Raw genomic sequence first — 15,760 nt, forward strand, 5'->3', positions numbered from 1 at the left:
CTAGTCTTCATATATCTTATTCTCCTCCACTTCTTTTACATCCAATGACACTAGACTCTTTGCTGGTCCTTCCACAAGACATCACCTGATTCCATGCCTTTTTATTGGCTCTCTCTCATGTCTGGAATGTTCTCCTTTTTTCTTTGCCTTCTAGCTTCCTTCCTTCAAGTCTCAATTAAAATCCCATCTTCTACAAGAAGGCTTTCCCAATTCCTCTTTAATGTTACTTCTCTCATACCTAAAATGTTCTCCTTTCTCTCTCTGCCTTCCTTCCATCAAGTCTCAATTAAAATTCCACCTTCTATTAAAAGCCTTTCTTGATTCCCCTTAATGGTAGTCTTTTTTTTTCTTTTATTGTCTTTAATATATCTGTCTACATCTTGTTCTTACAAAGCTGTCGCCTCCATTAGACTGTGGTCTCCGGGAAAGCAGGGACTATTGCTTTTTATTAATTAATTGGATGGGGGAGTGGGGTGGGGATGCCTGTCACATTAATAAATCCTACCGCTGTTGCCTGAAGGAGCAGGGAGCAATCGAAGTGTAAAGAGAGAGAAAGGCAATGAAGAAGCCTCTCACCAATCCCCCCGCAGGGGAACCACCATCCATCTATCCATCCATCCATCCATCCATCCATCCATCCACAGAGGCCTTCTTCCTAGGTGCTCCGCCCGCCCCTCAGGGGTGGCAGAGGAGGCATAAACACACCCCTGGCATCCCCAGGCAAGGGAGCACAGCTGTCGAGTGGGGGGGGGGGGAGGCATGAAACCACCCCTGGCATCCCCAGGCAAGGGAGCACAGTCTTCTAAGCTCCGCTGGGACTGGGGGGTGGGGGGGAGGTGCCGTACCCAGGTTCCGGCCCCACCCCTCCCCCATATCGCCCCCGGACCCCAGCCTTGTCCCCTCCCCTCGGGAGATTGCCAGGAACACCAGGTTCTCACCTCTCCTCCTCCTCCTCCTCCTTCTCCTCCTCCTCTTCTCCCTTCTTCTCCTCCAGTCCCACAACCTGGGGAGCCCGGAACTGACCGACAAGCCAGTAGCTGGGCCTGCACAGCCTCGGGCTAGAGTGCTACCTCTTCCGCCGGTCCGACCCCGCCCGGCCCCGCCCCGACCGCGCCGCCGCCGCCGCCGCCACCACCACCGCCTCTAACCCGCCGCTCCCCAGAACTCGAGCTCCCGCGGTTCCCCTGGGACCGAAGCAATTGGGTAAGTGGGGGGAGGGGCGCAAATGGCAGGGTCAGCAGCAGGAAGTGAGGGATGGGCAGCTAAGAGAAGGAAGAAAAGGGAAAGGAAGACAAGACCACCAGTGCCCGGCCCAGACCCTCCCCGCACACGCACACCGCGCAGCCTCAGGAACCTGTTTACGTCCCGCCTCCTCCCGCCTGAAGATCGGAGATTGGTCTAGAACGAAGCACAAAGTAGTGACGCTTCTTTCTAAAGTAGCTCGAAAAAGCAGATTTGCGTGTGGCCGCGTGGCCTAATGGATAAGGCGTCTGACTTCGGATCAGAAGATTGCAGGTTCGAGTCCTGCCGCGGTCGCAAGTGTTCCTGGTGGCTGGAAATTTTTCATTCAACAAAGACAATATTGAGATATAAACGTGAGTATTTTTAAAACCTACAAAGCATCATCCTGCAGTTCAAACCTCTGCTTTTATAAAAAAAGAGGGCAATTCAATAATTCAAATCCAATTCAGTGCGGTTATTCATGCAGTTTGCACTTACTTGCGTTTCAAAAATTGACAATTTTTAACATTAAAAAGACTACAGTCACCCAAGCTCACCGTATTATTCCTTCTACCCGCAGAAAGAGGCACTGACTTTGGGAGCCAGGAAAACAAAACGATCCTCGCATTCTTCTCAGCCCTGAAAATGGCTCTCAGCAAACCAGCTCCTGCATAATTATTACAGAAACAAGCCAAGGATGCGTCCTAACTCAAGACTACCCCATGCATCTAGACTAAAATCCCAACTCCTGCGCTTGGCTATTGAATCCCTTCCACCAGCTGACTCCAGATTATCTTTACCGCCTGGATCCATTTTGCTCCCCACCCCCTCTCCCACACCAACCCTAACCACCGTCTCCACGTTCCAGTCAAACTGGCCTCCTTGCTGTTCCCAGTCACATACCTGCAATGTCGGGTTGCCTCACCTCTCTACCTCTTAGAATCCCAGCTCCCTTCAAAACTCAACCCAAATGTCTCCTCCAAGAGGTCCTCCTGGTTAACGACTCACCCAAATCACTTTAAATCTATTTCCATGTAACTTACATTTACTCATCTTTGACTATGACTAGAGAGAACTGTGAAGGCAAATGTTTGAGCAATGGCTCTGAAAAAATGTACAATTGATACTTTTAAGTTTAATCTACATTGTTAACATTTTCTCTGTGTCTTTCTTAAGTCTAGGCAATTAGCAGAACAACAAAACAAGTTCTGATTTATCCTATTTTCTCATTTCCAAGGTTTAAATGCTCACACTCGAAAGACCAACTCTTATAAACCTGTATGAGTTGGCTCCGGTTCACCCCTGAAAGGGACCTTAGAAATCATTTAGTCTTACGTAATCATTTTACAAATATAAAAATTAAGGCATAGAGACCTAAGGGGGCTTGTTACATAAAAATTAATGCCAGAGTAGTTGTGATCTAAGTTCTAGGTCTTCATAGTTTTAAGATGACTCATTTGTCCTACTATATCTTAAACTACTTAAGGATGAAACACTCTCTAATTTATTTTTTTATCCTCAGCTCAGGATTGGTAAATATTTAACAACCATTTCTCCAGGGTGGGGTACATGTATTCACAACACATTTTTGAGTTTAATCTGCGTTATTAACTTTTCTCTCTATCACTTTCTTAAGTCTAGACAATCAACAAAACAATAAATCAAGCCCGGGTTGGTAGCATTTGCCAATTTCTTAGGTGTAAATATTGCCACAAAAATTTAACAATCAGCTCTTCAAAGCTTTTACAAGCTACATCTAACCTGCCTCTGTTGGCAGGCATTCAAAAATGTTTGTTAAATGAATAAATGAATGAGGGGGATTTTTTTAAAGACAAATGACCCAAAGGAATGAATTTGTAATAATGGAATTTAAAGCATAATAATGACAATGCACATTTTTATATCATTTCCCCCATAATAGTTTCATGAGTTAGATTATGCAAATATATTATTACTCTGGGTTTGAAGATAAGGAAACCCAGATTTAAGGGGGCTTCCTACATAACCATGATCACACAGCTATCATCAGATCCAAGATTCAAACAGGAGTCTCTTGATTCTAAGTCAAACATTCTTGCTAGTACACTCCCTACCTTTCTTAATCCATTTGCCCTTTGTGTCTTGAGGAATCTGAGGGAAAGGAGATGATAAGGACAGAGGAAGAAAGAGAAAACATCCAAAAGCCATTTAAATCAGACCACTCTGGTTTTTTTAGAAATTAGTCCGAGTTGCCTATGTTAAGGTAACACACCTCCTCTCGCCCCATAGTGCCAAAGGCTCTTGTCCCTGACTTTCTTGCTATACCTGTACTATCCCCATCTATAAGACATTTGGATCAACTTCAGAAAAATGAGAGATCCATCCTGTAAGGGTAATATTGAATAATGCACTTGCTAGATATGGACTACCTGGATGGGACATGCAAAAACAGGACTAGGGTGTAGGCAAGGTAGGCTGCTACCTAGGGTGCAGCCAGTACACACTGTGAAGATGCTCTTTAATGTTGTCTTTTCTAAATGCAAATGCTTTTTAAAAAATTATTTATTTTGGGGGGCAGCTGGGTAGCTCAGTGGATTGAGAGTCAGGCTTAGAGACAGGGAGGTCCTAGGTTCAAATCCAGCCTCAGACACTTCCTAGCTGTGTGACCCTGGACAAGTCACTTGACCCCCATTGCCCACCCTTACCACTCTTCTACCTAGGAGCCAATACACAGAAGTTAAGGGTTTAAAAATGTAAAAAAATAATAATAATATTTATTTTTAGCATTTTTAAAAATTTGGGGTTCCAGATTTTCTCCCTTCCTCCTACCCCCTCCCAACCATTGAGAGGCAGACAAAATAGCAATTGTACATGTGAAGTCATATAAAACATATTTCTAGAATAGCCGTGTTGCAAAACAATAACAATTCACACAATTTTAATACTAAAAATCTTCACTCTCAACAGCACAAAGGTATTAGATTAAATCAAATTACTCTTGAGTAAAGACTCAAAAGCCAAATTGTCTAGTATAGAACCTTACTTTAGGGGGTAGGTAGGGAATGGTGTCAGAAAATTTGAAAAAAGAGACAGCTTTCAAGTAATGGTACCAATACAAAAAAAAAAAAAAAAAAAAAAAAAAAAACTTGTCCCTGCACTGAAAACATGAATACCTTTTTTCTCTGAGGGCATATAATGAAAATGGGGTGGGGTTGGAATGGTTGGTACTTGGGGCAGAAATGGGAAGAAATCTAAATCATACTGAGATTCTTTAGCTCAGCAGAGGCTAGATGATTACCCTGAGGAGAATGGTAGGAAAGAAAATCAGGGCATCACAGTATTTCCATAACAACTGCCCTTGAAATAAAGGAAGGAGTGAGAATTTATTTTTCTATACTATTTTAATTTCTATAAAAGGGTCAGAGAATTCCATCCAGTCTACTGCTTTGTTCATTTTCTTTGCCCTTGGGAATCCCAGTGAACGTCTTCCCTTTTAACAGAATCTACTTAATAGAAAGGAGAGTCAAGAATTCTCTTCCTGCCTTGTAATGGTAGGTTTGGGGAAAGGTTGAAGGTTTGATGCACCACCTTATAATGATGTCTTGGGATGTTCAAAGGAGGAACTGGATGAGCTCCTAAAATTCTATTCATAGACCTGCCTTGAGGTCCATTGGTGTCTTTGGTCACCAAGAAGGCCAATGACCTGTCATTTTATTGATTAGAATGCTAGCTAAATTAATAAACTAATATTCTTACCCAAAATCAGGCTCAAAATAATTTTAATTATAACAAAAGGTTGAGTTCGTTATTTTTTTCTTTCTGCCTTTTGTTGTTGTTTTTGTTGTTGTTGTTGTTGTTTACTTCTCAAGTAGGACTTTTGGTAAACTATATATCATCCCAGCATCTGATTGCTAAGTGCCTGGAAGTAATTTCAGAGAACAGTGAGGATACTTTCCCTAAAAAATTCTCTAATTAGAGCTTATTCCTTTTGTTTAAGAAGGAGTATATTGCCACTTAGTTAAATATAAATTCCCCAGGGGAGGATCTCATATCTTCATATTGCTAATTTTTATCATAAAGGGGACCGCCTCATTTATAAGGCATATAACTGCAAGTAGTTCCTTAGGGCTGAATTTTGGACATGATGGGTGAGCTGGATTTCATGGAGGTCACTCGTATAGCAATTTGACATTTGGATGATAGGCTCTCAATGGGAGTGCCTGAGATTCCAAAGGAATTCAGGGTCAGATAACCTAAAAAACACTAAATGGGAAGCAGAATATTTGTATTCTAGGATCTTGCTGCTTTTTAAATTTTAAGCAAGTCAATTAATTTCTCTGTGCCTTAGTTTCCTCGTTTGTAAAATTAGAGTATTAGACTGATCTCTGAGGTCTTTTCCAGTTACATTTCCTATGAAGGGTTGATCAAGAGCATATTTTTAAGCGAAGGAAAAAGGAATGTGAAGGCACAAACTACCTGGGAGTGGAGGAAGGAAAAAAAAATGACAAAAGTGAAACACTGTGGGAAGAAATGACAACCAAAATGGTCAAATTTATGGATCATAATTGAGGCCCTGAACAAATAATTTCATCTCTTTGTGATTCAAATTTCCTACCTGGAAAGGGACAGTTGGGGTGGGATAATTATAAAATCGAATGATGGACGAACTTTTGAGATCATAGACTCCTATGACCATCAATCAGATTTTAAGCTACACAAAACTTAATGATCCAATATTTTATAGACAAGGAAATCAAGAGCTAGGGTGGTTAACTGACTTGTTTTGATCATTCTTTAAGTTATTAGCAAAGTCAGGACTAATACTCAGGCCACCTGATTGCCATCCAGTGCCCTTTCTTCTACACCTGCTGCTTCATTGAAATTCAGAGGAAATGGAATAGACAATGTCTAAGAGACTCTTCTGACTTCTTAGAGACCTACATGGCTTGTCAAGGTAGTGAATAAGAATCTTCCTGAGTGTGTCCATTTATAGAGATAACTCTAGCAGGCTTCCTATCTACCTTTGGTTATATAAATTATCACTTACTTGGCCTGATGTGACTTGACACCAGGTGGCAGTGTAATCCTATTTGCCACCTTGAAGTCAGTCATTCTAGACTTCTAAGTGGGGCTTCCTGAAGAAAAATCCATTTTCCCCAAGAATTGCAGAATTGCTGACCTGGGAAATGATATGAAAGAATGGGGAAAAAAAGGGGAGGGTGTCCTGTTTCATCAGGGAAGTCTTGCCCCATATTGTTGACAATATCTCTCTCTCTTCCTTTTCATTGACTAACCTTCTTGGAAAAAAAATCGTATGGATCCATTTCCTCACCCTCTTGTAGTCCAAATTCCCCACCCATCATTCTAATGAGATCATTGTTTAGAAGGTCACCAGTAACATGCTAATCAAATGGCCAATTCTGGTTTCTCACTCACTTTAACATTGTTACAACCTTTGAAACTTTTAACTACTTCCTCCTTCCTGATGCTTTCTCCTCTCCCTGGACCCACAGGACTCCACATTCTCTTAACACTCCTTCTCTTAACACAACACTCCTTCTCTGCCATCTTTGGCTGTTCTTCCCAAAGCATTATGGTACCTATTTCCCCAAGGTAATGTCCTTCTCTTCTTATTCTGTGCTCTTTCCCTTCACAATCTGATCCACTCAATTCCCATCTCTACTCAGAAGAGATGTTCACATGCCTTTGTCTGCCCCTGACTAGTTCTGAGCTTGAGACCTGAATCTCCAACTTCCCAAATGACATATGTTCTACCAGCACTTCTAATTGAACCAATCCAAAAACAAACGTTATTTTTCCTACTTAACTTCCTTCTTGATTTCCCAATTCTAATAGTGCAAAGTAGAATTCACATATTCTCTCATGTATGAGAACTTGTTCTTAATAAGGTTTTTCTTTCTGCCTTACTTTTCACATTTAATTGGCTATAAGTGATCTCTTCTAATCCCTGATAATCATTGTATCCAGTCTCTCCTCTCTATTCCTACTGTCATCATGTTAGGAATAGTAGGAGTGGTATCATGTGGCATTATGGACTTAAAATCAAGATAGATTTGGATTCAAAATACCTTCTCTGTCATTTAGTGGCTGTGGGGATCATGGATGAGTCACTAAACCTCTCTAAGATTGAGTGTCCTCATCTTTTTAATGAAGCTAATAATAACTACAACATCTATTTCAAGGAGTTATAAAGATTAAATGAGATAAAGTTGGTAAAATGGTATATAAGTCTCAATTTTTATTCTTACGGGCTCTCATGACCATTAACCTGGACTATAGGAACAGCCTCCTCCTTAGTAGGTCTTCGTAACTCTATTCTCCCTTTACCATCATCCCCAAATCCTTCATACTGTTGCCTAACTTATTTTCCTTATGGATAGATCTAGTCATATCACTCCTTGTTTCCATAATTTTCAGTGGGTCTCTACTGCCAACTAAGTTCAGATTCCTTTTCTTGGCATTCAGGTTCTTCAATAATCTGGTCCTTCTACCCCTCCAGGTTTATCTCACAGCATTGCCCTCCATGTACTCAATAGTCCAGCCAAATGAACAATTCACCATCTTCAGAGTATTCCCTAAACTTTCACAAACACACAGTTCCCTATTCCTAGAATACTGTCTCTCTTCCACATCTAACCCTTACTCAGCCCTGCCTTCACCTACAGAATCCCTACCCATCTGGTGGGAAATGATGAAGTGAATTCCCTGGAAACACTTCTTAAATAATAGAGGGCCTAGAAGGAACTGCCCAAGGGCCACTGTCCCCCACCCCTACCCCTTCAATCAGAGGGAAAGAAGGGCCCCAAAGGCAGGGGATATTGAAGAGGTATGAACTTTGGGGTTGATTTCATCTTACAGGCTTGAATGAAGAAATTCTGGAGATCATGAAATCCAAAAGAGCAGCCAGGTAGGAAATTAAATATTTATTGATGGAATGATATAATAATAATAATGCAGCTGTGCCTTAATTTCTCCATATGTAAAATGGGGACAATAATATTTGTGCTTTATAAATCTTAAAGGACTGGAGGTTAGAGTGAAGTATAAATGAGATGGAAAGCACATGAAACAAAGTGGCATATAAATGTTGTCTATTATTACTGACACACAAAAAAGTAAATAAATTCAATAAGCCATTTTCCACGTAAAGGGAAGAATATCAGGCATAATAAGTGGAAGGTGAAGATAGGAGTGTGATCTTAGATAGGAAAACTTTCACCCAAGGACAGAGCACAGAATAGATCAAAGGAGGCTACAAGGCCAGGGGGATTGAAATAAAACTGGTGGGTAGGAAATTTTTGAATGATTAAAAAGAAGAAAGCTGAGGAGTTTGAGGATGGGGAGAAGTCTAGCTTCCAGCTCTGAACAGTACCAAACAGGCCCTTGCCTCGTTGGTAAGTGGAATTAAAAGTGCTTTCCAATACTAAAATTCTATGATTCTATGGTCACCTAGTGAACAGCCTAATCTTTTTGCTCCTTTGGGTAGTGGGAATATCCTATAGGCAACATTCTGGAAATTCCTAGAAACTGCCCAAGTCAGTGTTGTCTATCAACTGTGTTATGAATGATAAATAGCTGTTATAGATAATAAATATTTATAGCCAGCTGTTATGGGTAACTAATATTTGTGGAGGTTGATAAAAGCTTCATAGATCAGTTTTGTACACCACTGAAACTATTTATTCTATGAGGAGAGGTAGGGACAGGAAACAGGAGGTAGGAAGTAGGAGATTATATCTATTAATCTTTATACTATATCTTAAAAATCTAAATCCTATATTTATATAATCTCTAATAAACCCTAATTCTACTTGCCTTTCTTGGCAGGATCTTCTTGCCCACAAAGCAGGCCTCAATCTGGCCTACTCTAACATATTAAATTCTCTAATTATCTAATTGATGAACTTTAATGAATAAGTCTTTAACTTCTCCAACCCAAAATCTCAAAACAAACTACCAGAAGTCACTGTCAGAATCTCTTCACAGAGAAACACTGACACTGCCCTGATCTCTCCGAAGCCAAAAAGCAGGACCCACTTAACTGAATTTTTCTCCCTTTTATAATTGTTCTCTTAAAGTGGCTGAGGAAGAGAGCTATCTTCTCTGCCTCTTAAAGAGACAGAAGGAGGTTTTACAAAACTCTCAACCTGTCAGATACTGTCTCCAAAAAAACAGTGGGAGATTAAGAAATTCCTATTAACAACTGGACCTCTTTTTTTATTCCTATCCAAGCCTCCTAGCTTAACCTGTGGAACAATCGGCATGCAATATATATTTGATAATATCTATATCTATCTATCTATCTCTATCTCTATCTCTATCTCTCTCTCTATCGAGAGAGAGAGAGAGAGAGAGAGAGAGAGAGAGAGAGAGAGAGAGAGAGNGACAGAGAGAGAGAGAGAGAGAGAGAGAGAGAGAGAGAGAGAGAGAGAGAGAGAGAGTTAATCCATCAATATCCTACTTGATCCCTGCTACTTCCCACATCAAAATCCAACCCTTTCCAATGAGGCTAAGCTCCTCACTAACCTCTCCCATACATCATGCTAAATGAATTCTCCAATAGCTAAAAAACTGACTTACTTTTCCCTACCAAGTCAAGCTCTACTCTTCCTTCAGAGTCCAGTTCAAAACCAGTTTCTTCCATGATGCCTTCTCTGACTTCTCTAGCCCACAGCAATCTTTTCTCTTTCCTGAATTTTTATAAACATTGTCTGTGACCTTAGCCAAGTTAATTATCCTTAAGAGTTAAGTCTAAATAATGTTTACAGTCCCTTAAAGTTCTGAAATTCTTCTTTGATTTTGTTTTTCTATACTATATATTTAGCTCTGTGGCACCCTTCCAGAGCCTAGCACAGTGCCTAAACCTGAAGCTTAATAAATATGTTGATTTATTGATTACTGTGCCTTCTGGTCATCCCACTTAAGGGCCTTCCAGCAAGGTTAACTGGGCTATTAGGATTATTAGTTATCAGAATTTATTGATTTCTTTATTAAGTATCTGTTATATGTAAGTTATTATAATAGACTAGAGGAAATGCCTTGTGTTATTAGCCAGGCCTTATTCTTGCTAGCCTGGTGTTTGAAGTTTTCAGTTGGTACAAAACAAGACACTCATAAGCTATCTAAAGATTTTTAAAAAGGAGTTTTATTTAGCCATAGGAGGGAAAGAATATTCAGCAAAGATACCGTATCTATTCATTTGGCCACAGCTTTATTGCCTTTGATTTGACAATGTTGGTCAGAAACCCAAGGGAAAAGAACAACTTTTGCCTTCTTGTGCCTCCTTTTGTACTTAGGTCACCAAGAAGTCAAGTCAATGGCCTGAACCCAAATCCACCCCTCTTGAGTTAAGGATGATTTTGATATTTTTAAAGGAAAAACTTACATGGTGGATATTGGTACTACCACAGTATGGTAATTAAGAAACTTATCATCCTCATAAGCAAATTAGAGAAGCATGGAAAATTTTATCTGTCAGATCTATGGATGAGGGAAGAATTTATGCAAGAGATAGAGAGTATTATAGGATATAAAATGGATAATTAATCCATTAAATGAATAATTAAAAAGTTTTTTTGCACAAACAAAACAATGTAGCCAAGAATAGAAGAAAAGGAGAGAACTGGGAAAAAATTTAACAGCAATTTTCTCAAATATAAAGGCTTAATTTCTCACATATATGGAGAATTGAGTCAGATTTATAAGAAAGCAAGTCATTCTCCAATTGTAAATGGTCAAAGGATACAAACAGGCAGTTTTCAAAAGAAGAAAGCAAAGCTATCTACAGTCATATAAAAATTCTCTAAGTCACCTTTGGTAAGAGAAATGCAAATTGAAATAACTCTGAGGTACCAACTCACATCTATCATATTGGCTAATATGATTGAAAAGGAAAATGATAGGGGCAGCTGGGTGGCTCAGTGGATTGAGAGTCAGGCACAGAGATGGGAGGTCCTGGGTTCAAATCCGACCTCAGACACTTCCTAGCTATGTGACCCTGGGCAAGTCACTTAACCCCCACAGCCTAGCCCTTATCACTCTTCTGCCTTAGAACCAACACACAGTATTGATTCCAAGACAGAGGGTAATGGTTAAAAAAAGAAAAACAGGAAAATGATAAATGTTTGAGGGGATATGGAAAAATTGGGGCACTAAAGTACTATTGGTGGAATTGTGAACTGCTAGCCATTCTAGAGAACAATTTGGAGCTATGACAAAGGACTCTAAAACTGTGCATACCTTTGACCCAATAATACCACTGGTCTATTTCCCAAAGAGATCAAAGAAAAAGGAAAAGGACCTACATGTACAAAAATACTTATAGCAGTATCTTTTGTTGTTGGCAAAGAATTGAAAATTCCAGGGATGTCCATCAATAGGAGAATGGCTAAACAAGTTGTGGTATATGATTGTGATGAAATACCATTGTGCTATAAGAAATGATGAGCAGGATGGTTTCAGAAAAACCTGGGAAGACATATAAATTGATGCAAAGTGGAGTGAACAGAACCAGGAGAATACTGCATATAGTAACAGCAATACTGTATAATGATCAACCATGAACAACCTCATTATTTTGAGCATGACTATGATCCAAGACAATTCCAAAGGACTTATCATGAAAAATGCTATCCCTCTTCAGAGAAAGAACTAATGGAGTCTGAATACAAATCAATTTTTTTTACTTTATTTTTATGGGGTTTGTGTATTTTCTTTTGTAACTTTGTGTTTTCTTTTGGCTAATACGTGTGTTATTAGAATCAGATCCGCAGGACTTCATTTCCCAGCATCCCACTTTCCTTCTCATGTCTATGTGGTGATGTAGGGAGGATGTAAGTTTTGTGTAGCCTCGCTTCTCTCACTCTTCCTGTGATCCCATTTGGTGGAAGTAGTATGAGGTGAGCAGGCAGGAGAACTTACCCACATGGTCTTATTTTTGTTAGATAACTAGATTTTTATACTTCTCTTTCCTTTGTATTCCTTCTACTTCAAGTGATTGTTAATAAACTTTATAAAAATTAGTACTTGGAGTATTGGATATTAATTTAAATCTTACATATGGAAATATGTTTTGCATGACTTCATATGTATAACCAATATAAAATTGTTTGCTTTTTTAAGGGGGAAGAGAATTTGGAGCTCAAATTCTTAAAAAACAAATATTTAAAAATTTTATGTAATGAGAAAAAAAGTAAAATAGGAGAAATAAAAAAGAAAAATGTTATTCTCATCTTCGAGGAATTTACAGTGTGCTCTTATTCTCCTTTGGTGATTCAGAGAAACATTATGTGGATTGTGTTTGATTGATTGAGAGGCAGAATGCTGACCTAGATGGATATGGTGGTTATGTTCTTTTCCTTAATAAAGATTTATAACGGCCTGACTTTATTATAATAGATTATCCATTATGCCTCCCCAACATAGGTGTTTACAGCTACTTTAAAGCCATTGTTTAGAAAAGTTACCCAACTTGTATTTCAGTACCTCAAAAGACTCATGATCCCATTTATATGGGTATTCCATCTAGTGATATAGAGCATAATCCATCCACATCTTTTTTTATCCTGTACTAAGTCTCCCTTGTTCATTATCATCTCTTCTTCTCCTCTGTCCTAGTTGCTTATTGTTCACATACAATGGGAAATAGAGACCCTACCAAAAGAAAGCAACTTTGACTTCTTAGGTGTATCTTGATGACATGAGTATATGAGTCTGGGAGGCTATTCTCTCTATTCTAAAGAAACAGACAAGATTAAGGAAAAGGAAGAGAGATTTGGAAGAATACTGTATATTAAAAATGTGTACTCGTGTGAGGAAATTTAAGTGCCAGAGCAAGGAAATATGATGGAAAACATTGGATAAAGATTAACAGAGGGAGAAGTGATATTATCATGGGAGTATATTATATAGATCTCATGAATAAAAGGAGGAAATAGATGAGAAATTCAGGAAACAGATCACAAATCTGGATATCTGAGATAGTGAAAGAGGATTTAAATTATCTGGCATCTATAGGAGCCCTGTCTCTCTGTCTCCCTCTCTCCATCTGTCTCTGGGTTTCTGTCTCTCTTTCCTTTTTACTATCTCTCCCAAAAGCAGAATAAGTAATATTTTCATGGCTTATTTTACTGATAATTTCATCTTTCAAAAAAAAAGAGGAAGTGATGAGGAAAACTGAAAATCTTCACCTCATTCTAACCAAGAGAAATATTGCTGAAATAGAAAACAGTAAAAACATCAACAAGAGAGACAGTATCAACATGGTTTGGAGAATTTCATCAAATTGTTGCAAGTCCCACACTCATCGACTTCATCTCCTCTGAGATCCACTGCATTTTAATATACAGCTAAAGATATGGAAAATGTAATATATATATACACTATATATGTGTGTGCACAAATATAAATGTGTATATAATATTTTGGCAAAATCTGAAATTATCTTCTTAGTGATCTTTTTTAAAAATGTTCATCAAAAGCACTGTATTTATCTCTCTGAGGAGCACCTGTGAGCCATCATTTATGATAAGGATGTCAATATTAATTAGGTTCATTTTCCTCCAGTAAAATATTAAGAACTTTGCTCTTGGGCAAGTAACTCTTTGAAAATACCAACTGTAAATTGTATAATTCTTAGCAACCTATTCAGCCACACCAATTTTGCCACTCTACCACCATCCCTTCAAAAGCAGGAGGTAAGAATGATTAAAACAAGACCAAGGGCCATTTTGCATTTTTCTTTGTTGCATGGGTTGCCAAAACCAAAGAATTCATCACCTTGTATACCACCTGCAGGAGATGAACTGCTTTGTATTAAGCTTAGGCTACTGGACAGTAAGCAAAAAATTCCTAGGCTGCTAAAAAATGAGTAAAAAATAAAATGGACTTTGGAAGAAACTGGGAGTGACTGATTGTAATAGCACTCAGACCAGGGGATCTCAAGCCTAGATAGAACCTCTGATGGATCTTAGAGCTCTGTCTTGAGATACCATAGAGGGCCCTAAAAATCCAGTCCCATGAGCCTCAAAGATCCAAGGGAACCTAAAGTAAAGGACTTAAAAAAAAAGTAAATGAATTGGAAAACAGGTCAAGGAGAGATAATTTAAGGATCATCAGACTCTCCAAAAACCATGGTTTTTTTTTTTAAAAAAGGCTAGACACTACTTTTAAAATTTAATTAAAATTATCCATATTCATGGACCAAAGACTAAAATAATGTTAAATATAGAAAAGATACACCAATAACCTCCTAAAAGGAGCCCCAAAGGCAATGTCCCAGAAGCATGGTAGTTGAAATCTAGACCTCTCACAAAGAAAAATACTACAAGAATTGAAAAAGAAGTAGTTCAAGTACCAGGGAACTACAGTCAGCAGCACACAAGACCTGGCAGCTTTTACCATAAATAAAAAGAGATCTTAGAATATAATATTCCAAAAGACAAAATATTTAGGCTAGCAATCACTAATAACCTCTCCTACAAAACTGAGTATACTTTTATATATCTTGGAAGTGAGGTGAAGATGAAAAGATAAAAAGGCTAGAACTGAGTAGAAGGTTTAAAATGTAAATATAACAATCAAGAGACCAAAACTTAGAGAGGGAAATTTATTTGAGCAACTAGAAAGGACTTTGCAGTAATGAAATACCTTTTTGAGTTCCCATTAGAATTTTAATGTCTTCAAAGTGTATTGAGAGGGGACAGCTGGGTAGCTCAGTGGATTGAGAGTCAGGCCTAGAGATGGGAGGTCCTAGGTTCAAATCCAGCCTCAGACACTTCCTAGCTGTGTGACCCTGGGCAAGTCACTTGACCCCCATTGCCCACCCTTACCACTCTTCCACCTAGGAGCCAATACACAAAAGTTAAGGGTTTAAAAAAATAAAAATAAAATAAAAATAAAATAAAACTGTATTGAGACAAAGGATTTGGAGGTGTATTGTTTCGGTTCTGAGGGCTTTAAGAGAGAAAAGAGGAGGGCAAAAAGGAATATAGCAATATAGAAAGGAGGAAGAAGGGGACAGAACTCAAAATTTCTCATAAATGATATCCATTTGTTTTTTTAATTCAAAGGTATTTTATTTTCCCAATTACATATAATAATAATTTTCAAAATGCGTTTTCCAAAATTATAAGATCCAAACTGTCTTTCTCCTCCTTTTCCTTCCCCCACTTGGAGATAGTAAGCAATTTGATCTGGGCCATACACGCATTATGCAAAACACGCTTCCATATTGGTCATTTTTGTAAGAGCAGACTCATACATAACAAAATAAAACTATAAATACACTGATGTAAAAGATAGTATGCTTTGATCTTCATCCATCCAACTCCAACAGTTCTTTCTCTGGAGGTGTACTGAATTCCCTGTCATAAATCTTTCAGAATTGTCCCAGATCATAATTGATATCCATCCAAAGAGTATATACAATTACAGAAAAAAGAGTGAGGAGAATAAGCACCAAATGAAACTCACTCTAACCCAAACCCAACAAAGATTGAAGAAAGAAAGAGAGGGAGAGGGGGTGGAGAGAGAGAGAGAG

The 15,760-nt window shown here is 38.7% G+C and overlaps 1 non-coding gene across 1 annotated transcript; it reads left to right on the forward strand.

Moving 5' to 3' along the window:
* The first annotated feature begins 1,463 nt into the window (after nucleotides 1-1,463).
* Nucleotides 1,464-1,536, forward strand: TRNAR-UCG. The gene has a single exon. It is a non-coding gene; the product is annotated as a tRNA-Arg (tRNA).
* Nucleotides 1,537-15,760: the final 14,224 nt, after the last annotated feature.

The sequence above is a fragment of the Gracilinanus agilis genome, chromosome 2, assembly GCF_016433145.1.
Source record: "Gracilinanus agilis isolate LMUSP501 chromosome 2, AgileGrace, whole genome shotgun sequence".
Taxonomy (NCBI): domain Eukaryota; kingdom Metazoa; phylum Chordata; class Mammalia; order Didelphimorphia; family Didelphidae; genus Gracilinanus; species Gracilinanus agilis.